At 38.3% G+C, this 14,737-nt stretch overlaps 1 protein-coding gene across 8 annotated transcripts in view; it reads right to left on the bottom strand.

The window, feature by feature from the left end:
- The window catches only part of LRRC4C (leucine rich repeat containing 4C), a 1,373,254-nt gene that overhangs the window by 702,570 nt on the left and 655,947 nt on the right, over window positions 1-14,737 (bottom strand). For 2 of the 8 annotated variants that reach the window (XM_051826012.2, XM_051826006.2), the window contains exon 3: window positions 144-224. The exons of the other annotated variants lie outside the window; for them this stretch is intronic. The gene's annotated coding sequence lies outside the window, so the exon portion shown is untranslated. The remainder of the gene's footprint in view (window positions 1-143; window positions 225-14,737) is intronic. 8 annotated transcript variants of the gene reach the window in all.

The raw sequence follows: 14,737 nt of genomic DNA, 5'->3' as shown, positions 1-14,737 counted from the left end.
TCCAGCGAAAAACATCCCAGCACACAATTTAATTTTCACTTTAATCATAAAAGCAGCTTCTGTGGATAATGGGAAAGTATAATTGCCTACATTAGAATAATCAAAAATTAAGAATCCAAAGGGAAAGAAAAGTTTTTCATTACCTATTTGTTTGCAACACAGATGTGAAGACTGTTCTCTGCAAATTGCTTGGGTTTATAGAGGAAACAAGTGAACAAATGAAGCTGGAAAAGAAACAGAAAATATAGAAGAAATTTATAGATCCTAGACACAAAAGAAGGAGTGAGAAAGTGAAAAAGAGAGACAGAGATAATGCTGCAAACCTTTTGAAATACAAGATATGAATTGAAACATTCATAAAACTTAACAACTTGCTCAAATTCCCAGAGTCTATCATTTCATAGAGTTGAGATTGGCCAACTTGAATGGTCAGAAAAACATTCCAGGGTATGACTTAACTGTTCAGGTCACCTCCTAACAAAATTTAAAATCCTTAGTACAACTCCTTCCTTTCAGACCCTATTTATCAAACCACTTCTGAGAGATACTCAGTTCCGATTCTCTGTTGGGATGTTTCCTGTCCTTGCAGTTCTCAGATGCTTTTCTAGAAGAGCCTTGATTGCTCTCCATGGGAGACCACCTTCTTCTGTCATCCATACTTCTTTTATCTCCTTGTGATTTCCCTTTTGCCTCCTTTTCCAAGAGCTGATAATTTGTGGCCCATGTCCTTCCCAAGGAGTGTCTATCTCATTAAAACCGACTCCTGTTGATATCCTTATGTCAACTTCAGTGGGAATGCCATCAGCACAGTGTACTGGTTGACCTGGACCTTCCTCTTTAACTCTAGTCCAACTGGTTGTCAGATAAACATCAAGAAAAGGACCTTGTGATAAAAGCAACACTTTTATCAGTACTATTTGATTATTTGTGTTCTAATAGAGAAATGACCTACATTTTTTTTTCTTCCCAGCAGTGAACCTAATAATTATATACCTATCTTCCTTAATAGAACATATGCTGCTTTCTATAAAAACAGTAAAACTATTACACACTGAATAGCAGTGAAAATGAAAACCAAGATCTCCATTTTTTACCTCCTACTACAAAGAGAACAGGAGTCACCCACTTGGACTAGATGAGAAATTTGGGCCCATCTGGCAAAATACTAAGTAAAGCTCAAAGGAACCAAAGTTAAACTTGCTGTTCCTTTAAAAGCTTTACACTTACTGAATACCTTCTGCTCCTTTTGGAATGCAAATGGAAGGTCCTTAGTTCCAGACCAACCAAGGCTACAGGATGTAAAAGTAAGAGCAAGACAATCATTCTGCATTTGTATACCACCAGATTGTCTAGATGCTGCTCTCAGGCTCTCCTCTGAGATCAGAGAGCAGAAATCACGGCAAATATTGTACATGGGCAAATGTGAAAACCAAAACCAGCTGATACCAGGTCACAGATTCACAACATATAGGCTCTTTAGCAACTAATCTATGAGAAATATTATTATTATTATTAATAATAATAATAATTAGAGAGGAATGTGTTAAGCTGCATTCAAGGCAAGTGCTCAGAATAGTAGCAGTTGACTTCAGACTCCAATTCATTTATAATACATGTATTAATGAAAAGGATACTACACAGGAGCTGGCAGCGGGTAAAAGCCCCAGCCTGCAGCACCAGCATCCCATCTGGGCACTGGTTCGAGTCCCAGCTGTTCCATTTCTGATCTAGCTCTCTGCTATGGCCTAAGAAAGCAGTAGAAGATGGCCCAAGTCGTTGGGCCCCTACACCCATATGGGAGACCCAGGAGAAGATTCTGGCACCTGTCTTCGGATCAGCTCTGCTCTGCCCATTGTAGTCATCTGGGGAGTGAACCAGTGGATGAAAGACCTCTTTCTCTGTCTCTACCTCTCTCTGTAACTCTGCCTTTGAAATAAATAAACTAAACCTTTAAAAAAAAAAGAAAAGATACTATATTATGCTCACCATAGTCATGGACAGGATAGGGTAATATGGATAATATCTGCTGATGGAGTGATCTGCCCACAAAGAGAACCAACAGGTTAGTCCACGGCAGTGGCTTTCAATGTGGAAAGCCAGGGCTTCAGCAGAGGTCAACTTATGAAGAGTCCTGGCAAATCTGCCTGTCAAGAGTTGGAATCACGAGAGATGGAACTGCCCTGGAATCGCAGGGCGCCCAGGTCAGAGCCACAGACCTTGCAGGCTCTAAGCTGAAAAGCTCTTCACTTGGCCCAGCTTCCAAAGTAACCACTGCTGCTGAGGGAGTGGCCAAGTAGGGTCAGTGGCATTGCAGGCAGAACTGTAAATTTCCTGTTAGAGATGCCACCTGCATTTACCTGGCCAGCTCTCCTCCCAGGCCAGCTAGGTAATGGAAGTCAACAGGGTGCCTTCCCCAAGGAGGTTCACACCTCCCTTATGATGTACCCCATGTGAAGAGGTAGACAAGTCTGGGCCTTATAACTGGCAAGGCCTTAAAGCCCACCAGATTATTATCAGGCCCCTTCTGTGGGTTTCTATTTGCCTCTCAATCAGAGAACTTATTCGTAACTTAGATAGCACCTTTCTTAGGTCCTATAATAATGACTCTGCCTTTTGTTCTAGACTCTGTCTAGACCACTTGAGGCCTCATTCCTTTGTAATCATAGCCTCTACTCATACATCAATGGCTCTACTCCAACCTGTGTGTGTATTGATGGTCTTCCCTCCCCCACCCACTTAATGTTGTATGATTGTTCAGATTTTCTTTACAGAAAAACCCCTCTACCTGCAAAAGATGAATGGCCTTTCTCTAAGTCTTTGTTGAGGTCAGCTTTAAACCACTTCCATCAAACAGTCTTCACAAGGGTCCAGAAACCCCCCTCATTTCCTCTCCTCTATGAAATCCTCTCATTACTTGGTTAATGCTATTACTAGGAACATTGGTTGCTATTCTCACCCTTTTATACTACTGTGTCTGTTTAAGTGTTTTCAGGAGGTAATAATGGAATTAACCAAGGCCTTCACCAACCAGGCAATCAACTAAATGCTGCTACAGGGATATACTTGGCTCCCCACCCAAGAGATAGTTGCTTGAGACATTGCCCCATGCTAACAGAGAGTACCTGGTTGCCCCATGTCAGCAAGAAGTAGCACTAAAGATAGATCATGTCCTCTACCCCTCCTAGACTTTTGGGGCTAATGTAATCCCATACAACTCCTGCTTTATAAAAAACAAAAGGGGGAGGGGAATGTTAGTAAAATGGTGCAGTCTTATCTATGGGGCGATCTATACCCCAGACATTATCCTAGGCTCTAGCCCCCACTGCCATGGCTGGAAGCCAGGTGACCCCATGGCCCAACCACCGATTTCAGCTCCACCCCCACTCTATTGGGAGTCACTGCTGCTATTTCCCTACCCGCTCCTGCAAAGGTTTAAGAGGACCTGTTTCTGAACACATGGCTTTCTCTATCTCTCTCTCTCTCTGTGTCTCTTGATCTCTCTCTTATGCTCTCCTCCCTCTTTTCCTTCTTCATCCCTTCCCTCCTGTCTGTCGGGTTTCCCCCAATAAACCCTTTCCCTTAAAAAAAAAAAAAAGAAATCTACTGATGGAAAATTTCCAGGTAAGTAAGCTTTAGAGAGTTATTTAAATGCAAATACCTGAGAGATTTCAAGGCTTAGAAAACAACTTTCAAATGACTTTAAAGTTTAGAAGCATATTCAACCAGTCTAACATTTTTTTGTTAAATTCATCACAAAATATATTACATCCAGGGTTGATTGTAAAGATCTTCAAATGGCTTTCCACATTGAGTAGAATACTTTTAGTCCCTTCATGATAGATATCTAAAAGGTAAAGGCAAGCAATTTTTGATGGACTACAATACATAAGCTTATAGAGTAGAATTTATTTTCCCCAAGTCTTGTCTGTAACAGCCTAATCTGAAACTAACATGACAGCCATCTCTGTTATAAGACAAATTGTTGAGTGTAATATATGAGGATCAAGAACTAGAACAGCCAATATGATCATGCCTTTACCACATTCAGAGAACTTCTGCCAATATGTCTCCATTAGGAAGAAAACTGACACAACATGTATCCAACTGAAAGGAAATCAAGGTGCCAGCTATCTGAAATATCCCTTTCCTCAATTCCCTTTGTTCATAGTAATGAAAGAAAAACAAAATTCTATATGTAAAGAAAACTGAGAGTAATTTTCTTTTGAATTCATGTATTCTTGGACTTCATTGACCCTGATAAATATAATATATCCAAACTACTCACCTTGTTAAATTTAATAGCTGATGAAAGGCTGCTTGATTTAATGAGATAATCTTTAGTATTTTACTGGGGAGCTCTAGATTCTGGTCCTGTATATTATCCTAGCCCCACCTAAATTCTACTCTTTCCTTGTACTCTTATCCTCAGTGAATAACACATAATTTGCATGTGTCAGAAGCTTGGGAATCTTTTATGACAGTTATCCCTCCTTTACATTGCATAGCTTACCTAACCAACTTTTCAGCCATGCTAAGAGTCTGATGACCATTTCCTTCTCTGTTTTTACTGCAAATATATTAGATCAGGCCTCCAAATGTCTTCACACTTATTATAGCAATTTTTAAAATATCCTCATAATTGCCTGTCAGTCTTCACTTCCATGCCTTTTTGAGAGCATGGTACACATTGCTGCCTGAAAATATTTGTACACACACGGATCATGTCAGGAACTCAGCCAATTTAATTATGCCACATGGGCCTCAGGATTTTTTTTTTTTTCTGAAGACTATGAAAACATTGATTTAATTGAATAATTATTTGGGTTAAAAAATGTTTCCCAAGTAAAGTGCCTTGATCAATGTCTAACTTTTAGGAAGTATGAAATGTGTTACTCCTCTCATTCTCTCACCTTTTTTACTCACCTTTACCTCTGTATATACTCTGGTACTTTCTTACTTGAGGATTCAGTGATAAGATGCTATTCCTTTGCTTCATCTATAACATCTGTGAAAATCCTTCTTATAGCACTCAACCAACTGAGCTATAGCTGTTTGTGTAATTCTCTGTTCTCCTCAAGAATTGCAAGTTCCTGAATGCTAAGGGCTTTCTATTCTAATTTGATATTCCCAATGCTTGGCTCACTGTATGTGTAAGTGATTAATATATCTTGGTTGATATTTAATAGCTTCTGACACTAAATTGTTGAATATATCAAATAAGCTCAAATGTGTAAAATTAACTTTTTTTAAAAAAATTGTCAAATGTTTAATAGGATTAAGTGCTATTAATATCACTATCATTAAGGAAAACTAGGATAACTTTTTTCCCATTCTCATTCAAGCTCTATAATAAGATGACAAAATATGAAGGTTTATTTCCCAAAAACAAATTCAAGAACATTTTTCAAAAAAACCTTAAACAAAAAGTGGTTTAGGGACCAATTTTGTGATATAGTGGGTAAAGCTGCCGCCTGCAACGCCAGCATCCCATATGTGTACAGGCTGCTCTACTACCCATCCAGCTCACTGTTAATGGCCCGGGAAAAGCAGTGGAAGATGTTCCAAGTGTTTGGGTTCTTGCCACTCATGTGAGAGATCAGGATGAAGTTCCTGGTTCCTGAATTCAGCCTGGCCTAGCCTTGCCCATTGCAGCCATCTGGAGAGTATACCAGCAAATGGAAGACCTCTCTCCCACTCTCTCTCTCTCTCTCTCTCTCTCTCTCTGTAGCTTTGACTTTCAAATAAATAATAAATAAATAAATCTTTAAAAAATTTTATTTGTTTATTTCAAAGGCAAAGTGACAGAAATAGATGGGGGCAGAGAGGCAGAAATAGAGTATTCCATCTAACAGTTAACTTCCAAAATGCATATAACAGCCAAGGAGGGGCCAGGCCAAAACAGGAACCAGGCACTCCATTAAAGTCCACCACGTGGTTGACAAGAACACAAGTATGCATCTGCTCATGCATTCATTACATTTCAGTTGCATTAGCAGGGAGCTAGATTGGAAGCAGAAGTGGGAGTTGATCCCAAACACCTGCTTATGGGATATAGGCATCCCAAGTGACAGCTTCACCCTCTGTGCCACATTGCCAATCCTTAAAATAGCTTTCTTAAGGCTACAATCACCTCCCCCCTCATATATTTTATAATGAGATTTCTTATTGGAATGAAGAACCATAAATTACCAAGATAGATCTAAATCAGTTGGGAACACACAAGGTTAAGAAAGAAGATTTCTAATTTCTAAGAGTTTAACTTGTCTTTCCTTGATCAATCTCTAGTTAAGGAAAAAATACTTCACTGATTTCCACAGCATGTCAATACATTGAAGTCTCACTGTACTTTTCTTACTGTGAAAGGTCACAAATAGAACAGGTAGATATAATGCTTGTGGATAATGCCTATATATATCTTGAACCAATGACACTGTAATTTTCAGTTTTAGGAAAGACTGATGATTTATTTCCTTTGAAGTTTCCAAAGAACATCTAAATGAAAGAAGCATGCTGTGATCCATGATGCCATTTTTAACACTGAGTTTCAAATGTCATGTAATGATGAATCCATTCTCAATAAGATGGTTTGCAAGTATGTACAGAATAGTTGCTAGAATTTCCAGGAGATGGGCAAATCAAAAAGCAATTATTCAACTATACAGATTGACAACCAACTATTTCAGCACTCTGGAAACACATGAAGGCATGAAAAATTCTGAGGAGGTAGTTATACTCGAAATTAGCTGAGGAACAGGTAAGGAAAGCAGGAGTTGAGGATGGTCTTCTAATTCTTCCTTCCCTTTACACCTCCATTGCTTGGAAATACATCCAGAGTCAAGTAGACCCAGGGAGACTAGCACCTTCTCTGTTGACGTTTAATGAGAGAACAAGGCTCATCAAGCACACTGACATTGCTGAAAAGAATTACCAAATATTTTCAGTTTTACACTGCATGATGCGGGCAATACTTTGATTGAGGCCATACATAAATGTAGCTAAAAATCATGAGGTTCCAAGCCAGACACAAACCCTTGGTCAATCTTAAGGTTGAATATAGGCTGGCGCCGTGGCTCAATAGGCTAATACTCTGCTTGCGGCACTGGCACATCGGGTTCTAGTCCCGGTTGGGGCACCGGATTCTGTCCCGGTTGCTCCTCTTCCTGTCCAGCTCTCTGCTGTGGCCCGGGAAGGCAGTGGAGGATGGCCCAAGTCCTTGGGCCCTGCACCTGCATGGGAGACCAGGAGAAGCACCTGGCTCCTAGTTTCAGATCAGCGCAGTGCGCTGGCCGCAGTGGCCATTGCGGGGTGATCCAACGGAAAAAGAAGACCTTTCTCTCTACCTCTCTCTTTCACTGTCCACTCTGCCTGTCAAAAAAAAAAAAAAAAAAAGATTGAATTATGAATGGGGCAGAGGCCCACCAGAATGTAAATGCCAGGAAGAGGAAAACAGACTAAAATTTGAATGAGATAAACCACATATGAATTCATCAGGAGAAATTGGAAGCTTACTGGTTTGAAATGGTTGAGCACAATCTCAAATCAGTCTTTAGTTAATTACTAACCTACTCAAGATATAGAACATTCGGCTGGCCCCGTGGCTCACTAGGCTAATCCTCCGCCTTGCGCCAACGGCACACCGGGTTCTAGTCCCAGTCAGGGCGCCGGTTCTGTCCCAGTTGCTCCTCTTCCAGGCCAGCTCTCTGCTGTGGTCAATGAGTGCAGTGGAGGATGGCCCAAGTCCTTGGGCCCTGCACCCCATGGGAGACCAGGATAAGTACCTGGCTTCTGCCATCGGATCAGCGGGGTGCGCCAGCCGCGGCGGCCATTGGAGGGTGAACCAATGGCAAAAGGAAAACCTTTCTCTCTGTCTCTCTCTCTCACTGTCCACTCACTGTCTCACTGTCCACTGTCAAAAAAATAAAAAAATTAAAAAAAAAATTCTTGGAAGCAAAACCACAGGGCAAGCAAACTTCAGAGATTTAGACAAAGAAAATTACTAAACAAAGAAATGAACAACAACTATAAAATATTAATGACAACAGCATTCAGTTAAAAAAATCAGGATTCTAGAGTTGTTGCAATATATTATCTCAGATATCTGATTGTCAACTAAAAGATATAAGACACATATTGAAAGAATATGTTATATTAAAGGACAATAATAGTTAATGGAAACTGTTCATCAGTATACCTCAGTGTTTGACTTAGCAGACAAATGCAACAAAGTAGTATAAATATGATCAAAAACTGAAAAAGAAATACAGTTCTACAAGGTGAAGAAATTCAGGCAACAATAAATTGAAAGGCAAATATGTTTCTTATTTGTGGAAGTCAATACAGAGAGAGTATTAAAATTGTGAGAATGTAAATAGTTATAAATACTGCTTCACTGAGTCATACTATGTACATGAGAATATAGCTTTCTTTTTTAAAAAGATGTATTTATTTATTTGAAAGTCAGAAATGCACAGAGAGAGAAGGAGAGGCAGAGAGAGAGGTCTTCCATCTTCCGGTTCACTCCCCAAATGGTTGCAATGGCTGGAGCTGAGCCGATCAGAAGCCAGGAGCCAGGAGCTTCTTCCAGGTCTCCCATGCAGGTGCAGGATCCAAAGGAGTTGGGACATCTTCTACTGCTTTCTCAGGCCACAGAGGAGAGCAGGATTGGAAGTGGAGCAGCTGGGCCTTGAACTGGCACCCATGTGGGATGACAGCACCACAGGTGGAGAGTTGGCCAACTACACCACAGCACTGGTCCTGAGAATACAGCTTTCTTTCTCCACATTATGATCATTGCCATGAATCTCTCACTTTGTAATAGTAATCTCTGTGTTTAAGAAAAATGATATATATGTTTGTGTGTATATAATGTGCACATGTGAAGTGAATGTGCAAAAATGTTAGCTGTTAAATTTTAAAATTAAAAAATTGAAAATTTAAAAAAGAAAATGAGTCTCAAAGTGTGTCTCAATAAATGTATACACAAATATATAGATACACATATACATATACATATACATATATAAATATATATAGAGAGAAATGGAAATTCTGGGATTGAAATTTAAATATTTCCAAAAAATTAAAATTAAGTGCAAATGTCCCAGGGTAGATTGAAATAGCAACTAAAAGTCTTAGACTATACAAAAGTTCAGTGGCAGAGCTCATTTAGTAAATTCTGCCAAATATCTAATGAATAAATAAAAAACTATCACAAATTCTTTCAAAACACACATAAAAGAATATGTCTGGGGCACCAGCATTGTGGCATAATGGATTAAGCTGCCACCTGCAGCACCAGCCTCCCATAAGGGTGCCTTTGGAGCCCTTGCTTCTCTACTTCCCATCCAACTACCTGCTATTGCTCTTGGGAAAGCAGTGGAAGATGGTCCAAGTCCTTGTCTCCTGGTTTGGCCTGGCCCAGTCCACTGTTTGCAACCATTTGTAAACCATTTGCAACCTCTCTCTGTAACTCTGCCTTTCAAATAAATGAACCACATCTTTAAAATAATATGGATTCATTCTACTCATAATATTATCTAGGTAATAAAGAGAAGTAAGATAATTTCATACACACACACACAGATTGTCAATCAATATCTCCCATTAAAGTGTATAAAAAATTCTTAACAACATATTAGTAAACTGAATCAAGTAACACATAAAAAAGTATTACACCCAAGATTAAGTGGGATTTATCCTAGGAATGATTATCCAAGAAATGATTATTTCAATATTGGAAATCAATTAATAATATATGTCATATTAGAATAAATGCCAAAATCAAAATTATTATCTTGGCAAATGTAGAAAAAATATCTAACATAATCTAATACCCACTTGTGATAAAATCTCTCAGCAAACTAAGAATAGTGGACTATCTCATTTTGAATATGGGTAATTACAACAAACTTACAACTAACATACTTGATGATAAACAACAAAATGATTTCAACCTAACATTAGGAGCAAAGCAAAAAATGTTTGCTCATTCTCCTTTTACTCACATAAAGTTAAAGTTTCTTGTCAATTCAGTCAGATAAAGGAAATAAATAAAAGAGGAGCAGGCATTTAACCTAGTGGTTAAGATGCCCATGTCCCCCCTGAACTTCCTGAGTTTGATTCCCAGTTCTGAGTCCTTATCCAGCCTCCTGCTAATTCAGAACCTGAAAATCAGTGGTGAAGGTTGAAGTAACTGGTTTACCAATACCCACGTGGGACACTTGAATTGTGTTACAAGTTTCTGGATCTTAAAAAAAAAAAAAAAAAAAAAAAAAAAACAAGTTTCTGGATCTTGGCTCAGCTCAACCCTGGCCATGACATTTGGAAAATGAATAAGCAGGTGGGAATTTCTCTCTCTTTCTCTCCCTTTTTCTCTCTTTCTCTCCTCTCTCTCTCTCTCACCTCCCACCTGAAATAAATAAAAATTATCACCAGACTGGAAAGAAAAACTCCAGAACATATAGCATTACGCATAGAAAATTTCAGATTCCCCCTAAAATCCATTAGAATGAACAAATGAGTAAAATACTTTGTAAAGTACAAGGTCAATAGACAAAAATCATTTGCATTTGCACTTGTACATACTAATAACAAAAAAATCCCAAACACAGATTTATAAAGCAATATACTAATAGTAATAATTAAAAATAATATGGATAAATTTAATGAAAGAATTTCAAGACCTATACACTGAAACTATAAATCATTGATGAGAAAAATTAGAGATCTATTTAAATGCATAAATATTCCATGTTTATGGATCAAATAATCATTTTAAAAGGCCAGTTATCCCATCTATCTACAAATTCAGTACAATCCTATGAAAAACCCCAATAAACTCTTGGAGAAATTTGTGGTCTACTCTTAAAATTTGCATGAAATTATAAGAATCTAAACTAGCCAAGCAATCTTGAAAAAGAAAAAAAATATTATTACATTCCAAAATTTGATATAAAGCCACAATAATCAAGGAAATATACCATTACAGAGATAGTCATAAAACTAAATTATACATAATTGAAATTTCATAAACAATTCTTTATATATAAAAGCCATTTTTGTTTTTTGAAAAATATGTCAATGCATTCAATGAAGGAAATGTTCATCTTTTTATAGACAGTGCTGGAATATGGTATAGCCACATCACAAACATGCCTTTAGACCCACTGTATGCAAAAGTTAACATGAAATCAATCATATACCAGAATATCAGAACAAAAATTATTAAAACCCTTCATTACTTTGTGTTGGGCAAAATTCTCAGGGATTATAACATTCACTAAATAAAATAATAACCTGGCTTTCATCTAAATTAAAAATATTACACTTCAAAAGACATAAGAAAATGAAAAGACAAATGACATCATAGGAGAATATATTTTTATAATTATGTATTTGATAGAAAATTGAACAAAAAGCACAAAGTTCTAGTGACTAGAGAATATAAAAATTATCAAATAAAGAAAATGTAGGGCCAGTGGTCACATATAATATGCTCAGTATCTATAATCATTAGTGAAATATAAATTAAATTCATAATGAGCTTTCATAGTACACCTTCTCACGGACAAGATAAAACCAATTGCTGGCAATAAGTAGGAAAATTAGAATGTTTGTACATTATTAATGGGAATAAACAATGGTGCAGGCATTTTAGAAAATAGTTTAGCAGTTAAAGTGTTAAACACAAATTTATGACATGACTTAGCAACCACAGTCTTAAGATCTATTCAAGAGAAATGAAAATGCTTTTATACAAAGACATACACACAAAGGTAGTATCAGCAACATTTATCTTAGTCAAAACTGGAAACAACCCCAAGCCTATCACCTGATCATAAAAACTGTGGTATAACCATAAAATGAAGTACCACTCAGCAATAAAAGGAATGATTACTGATGTAAGCTACCATGTGGATGAGCCTCACAAATACTATACAAAGTAAAAGAAATCAGATGTAGAAGACTTTCTTGCCTGATTCCATTTATCTGAATTTCCATAAAAGATAAATTTATCTATACAAAACAGATTGGTTCTAGGAATTTGAAATATCTGCAAAAGATATGAGGAAAATTTTGAAGTTGAAGTCCTTGAAGTCTTTTTTTTTTTTTTTTTTTTTTTGACAGGCAGAGTTAGACAGTGAGAGAGAGAGAGACAGAGAGAAAGGTCTTCCTTTTCTGTTGGTTCACCCCCCAAATGGCGACCACGGCCGGCACAATGCACCAATCCAAAGCCAGGAGCCAGGTGCTTCCTCCTGGTGTCCCATGTGGGTGCAGGGCCCAAGCACTAGGGCCATCCTCCACTGCCCTCCTGGGCCACAGCAGAGAGCTGGACTGAAGAGGAGCAACCGGGACAGAACTGACGCCCCAACCGGGACTAGAACCCGGGGTGTCAGCGCCACAGGCGGAGGAGGATTAGCCTAGTGAGTTGTGGCGCCGGCCCCTTGAAGTCTTTTAAAACTAGATTGTAGTCTTGGTTATACAACTTTTTAAATTTATTAAAAATTATAGGATTGTACATTTCTAATTTGTAAATTTTATGGTTTTAAACCTTATTGAAGCTGTTAAAATGTAGAGATTTCGCATAAAACACAATTTTAAAGTTCTTAATAATTAAAATGAAAAATAAAATATATAGTAAAAAGGCATCTTCATTCCTTCCTGGGTAGAGTTTGACTCATATGTCATACAGGTAGCAGATAATGAAGCTTGACAAAAGCCTTCATCTCCAATTTTTGCATTCATCTTTCCAGTACTAAAAGTCTTCTCCAAATTTAAATATTCACCCCAGCCAAACTCTGTTTTTCTAACCCTTCTGTTATTACTCATCTAAATTCATACTGCCAGAAACATTATTCATCATGCTAATAGTCTTTTTAATCAAAGTATGCATTGCATATTTCTAAGCAAGCCTGAAACTCAAAGTGCTACATGATTAGAAATGCCAACGTGTCTCCCAAGTAAGACCCAGAGTAAAACTGGCACCAGTCAGAACTTGAATTGTGTTCACTGTTTCTTGATAGTGCTATGTAGTCAGCTGGTCATATCTGCTTTGTATGGCCATCATCCTCTTGGCTGTACAGAAAACTGGTTAAGAAAAGTCTTCCCATCATAAATCTGAACCAATGTAAAATACTGTCATGCTTTCTGCCATCATGCTCCTTTTTAAATTTTTTAATTTATTCATTTTTTATTTATTTAAAAGAGAGAAAGAAAGAGAGAGAGTGAGCAGGCATGAGAGAGAGATCCTATCCACTAGCTCACAAAGCCAGGACTGGTCCAGGCTGTAGCCGGGAGCCCAGAATTTAATCCTGTCCTCCCATGTGAGTGGCAGTGATCCAATTACTTGAGCCATCACCTGCTGCCTCTCAGCATAAAGGTGGAAATGCAAATTGAGCTGGGATTCGTATTAAAGTACTATTATATGGAATATGAGCATCCCAAGCAGTGTCCTAACAGCTGCACCAAATGCCTTGCCCCTGAACTCTGCTCTTATACAATTAGTTGGTCCTTGCTTTTAAGTGGCTTTTACAGATACCATGCCATGGCAGGTACTTACTGAGCACATTACATAGGTGCTCCCTGTATACACATCCTCTTGACAACTCAGAGCTAGATATGAAAAGATTCTTTTATATATAGAGAAAGGTAGGGCCACAGAAGTAAATGAAAATCATTCAAGTTTTCCAATTATTTTATCCAACTGGTCATGCTGCATGCTCAGTCTTGGAGTACAAGGTCTATCTAAAGTTAACAGAAAACAATTACTCTCACTAATCAAGATATGAACGATGACTAAATGATTAATGAGGATGCAGATTATTTCTTTACCTCATCTCTTAATGGATATGACCCAGACTCAGTGCTTTAGAATTACCCATGATGGGGCTGGCTCTGCGGCAGTGGGTTAAAAGCCACAGCCAGTGGCATAAAGGTAGAAACGCAAATTGAGCTGGGACTCAAATTAAAGTACTATGATATGGAATATGAGCATCCCAAGCAGTGTCCTAACAGCTGCACCAAATGCCTTGCCCCTGAACTCTGCTCTTATACAATTAGTTGGTCCCAGCATCGCAGGTGGGCACCAGATGGAGAATTGGCTTTTCCACTTCCGATTCAGCTCCCTGCTAATGTGTCTGGGAAAGCATCAGAGGATGGCCTAAATCTTTGGGCCCCTGAACCCATGTCTCCTTGCTTCTTCCTGGCCCAATCCCTGCTGTTGAGGCCATTTGAAGAGTGAAACATTGGATGAAAGAATGCTTGGTCTCTCCTTCTCTTTCTCTGTAAATCTGCCTTTCAAATAAATAAATAAATCCTAAAAAAAAATTACACATCGAGACTGAGGCTGGCTACATTGGAGTATGCCTCGTTCCATTCTCCCTCTCAAATTATAATCTGCGATCTCTAATTGACACCTAACCTCACTCCTTCCTCCCTCAAAAAGGGGAACTTGGCATTCACAGCAAGGACTGAATCATAAGCTGGCTACAATAGGGTAAAAGTCATTTTAAATAATTAAGTGCTATCCAGCATGATGTATAATCATCCTAAAGTGCGCAAAAGCTGAAGCATATGTCACAACACATAGACGGCTTTGACCTGGCCTTCATTTTTTCCCACCTCCATTTCCTTTAGACAATAAGGGAGTAATACAGGGGAATATTTCCTTTCCTCTCCTGACAAAAGACATGTCATGTCCCTGTTAACGAGTCTGCCAGAGTCCACTTAGTGTTGACAC

The sequence above is a fragment of the Oryctolagus cuniculus genome, chromosome 1 (genome assembly GCF_964237555.1).
Source record: "Oryctolagus cuniculus chromosome 1, mOryCun1.1, whole genome shotgun sequence".
In the NCBI taxonomy this organism is placed as follows: Eukaryota; Metazoa; Chordata; class Mammalia; order Lagomorpha; family Leporidae; genus Oryctolagus; species Oryctolagus cuniculus.
The sequence above is the reverse complement of the archived record's forward strand: the minus strand, read 5'-3'. Positions and strand labels throughout refer to the sequence as shown.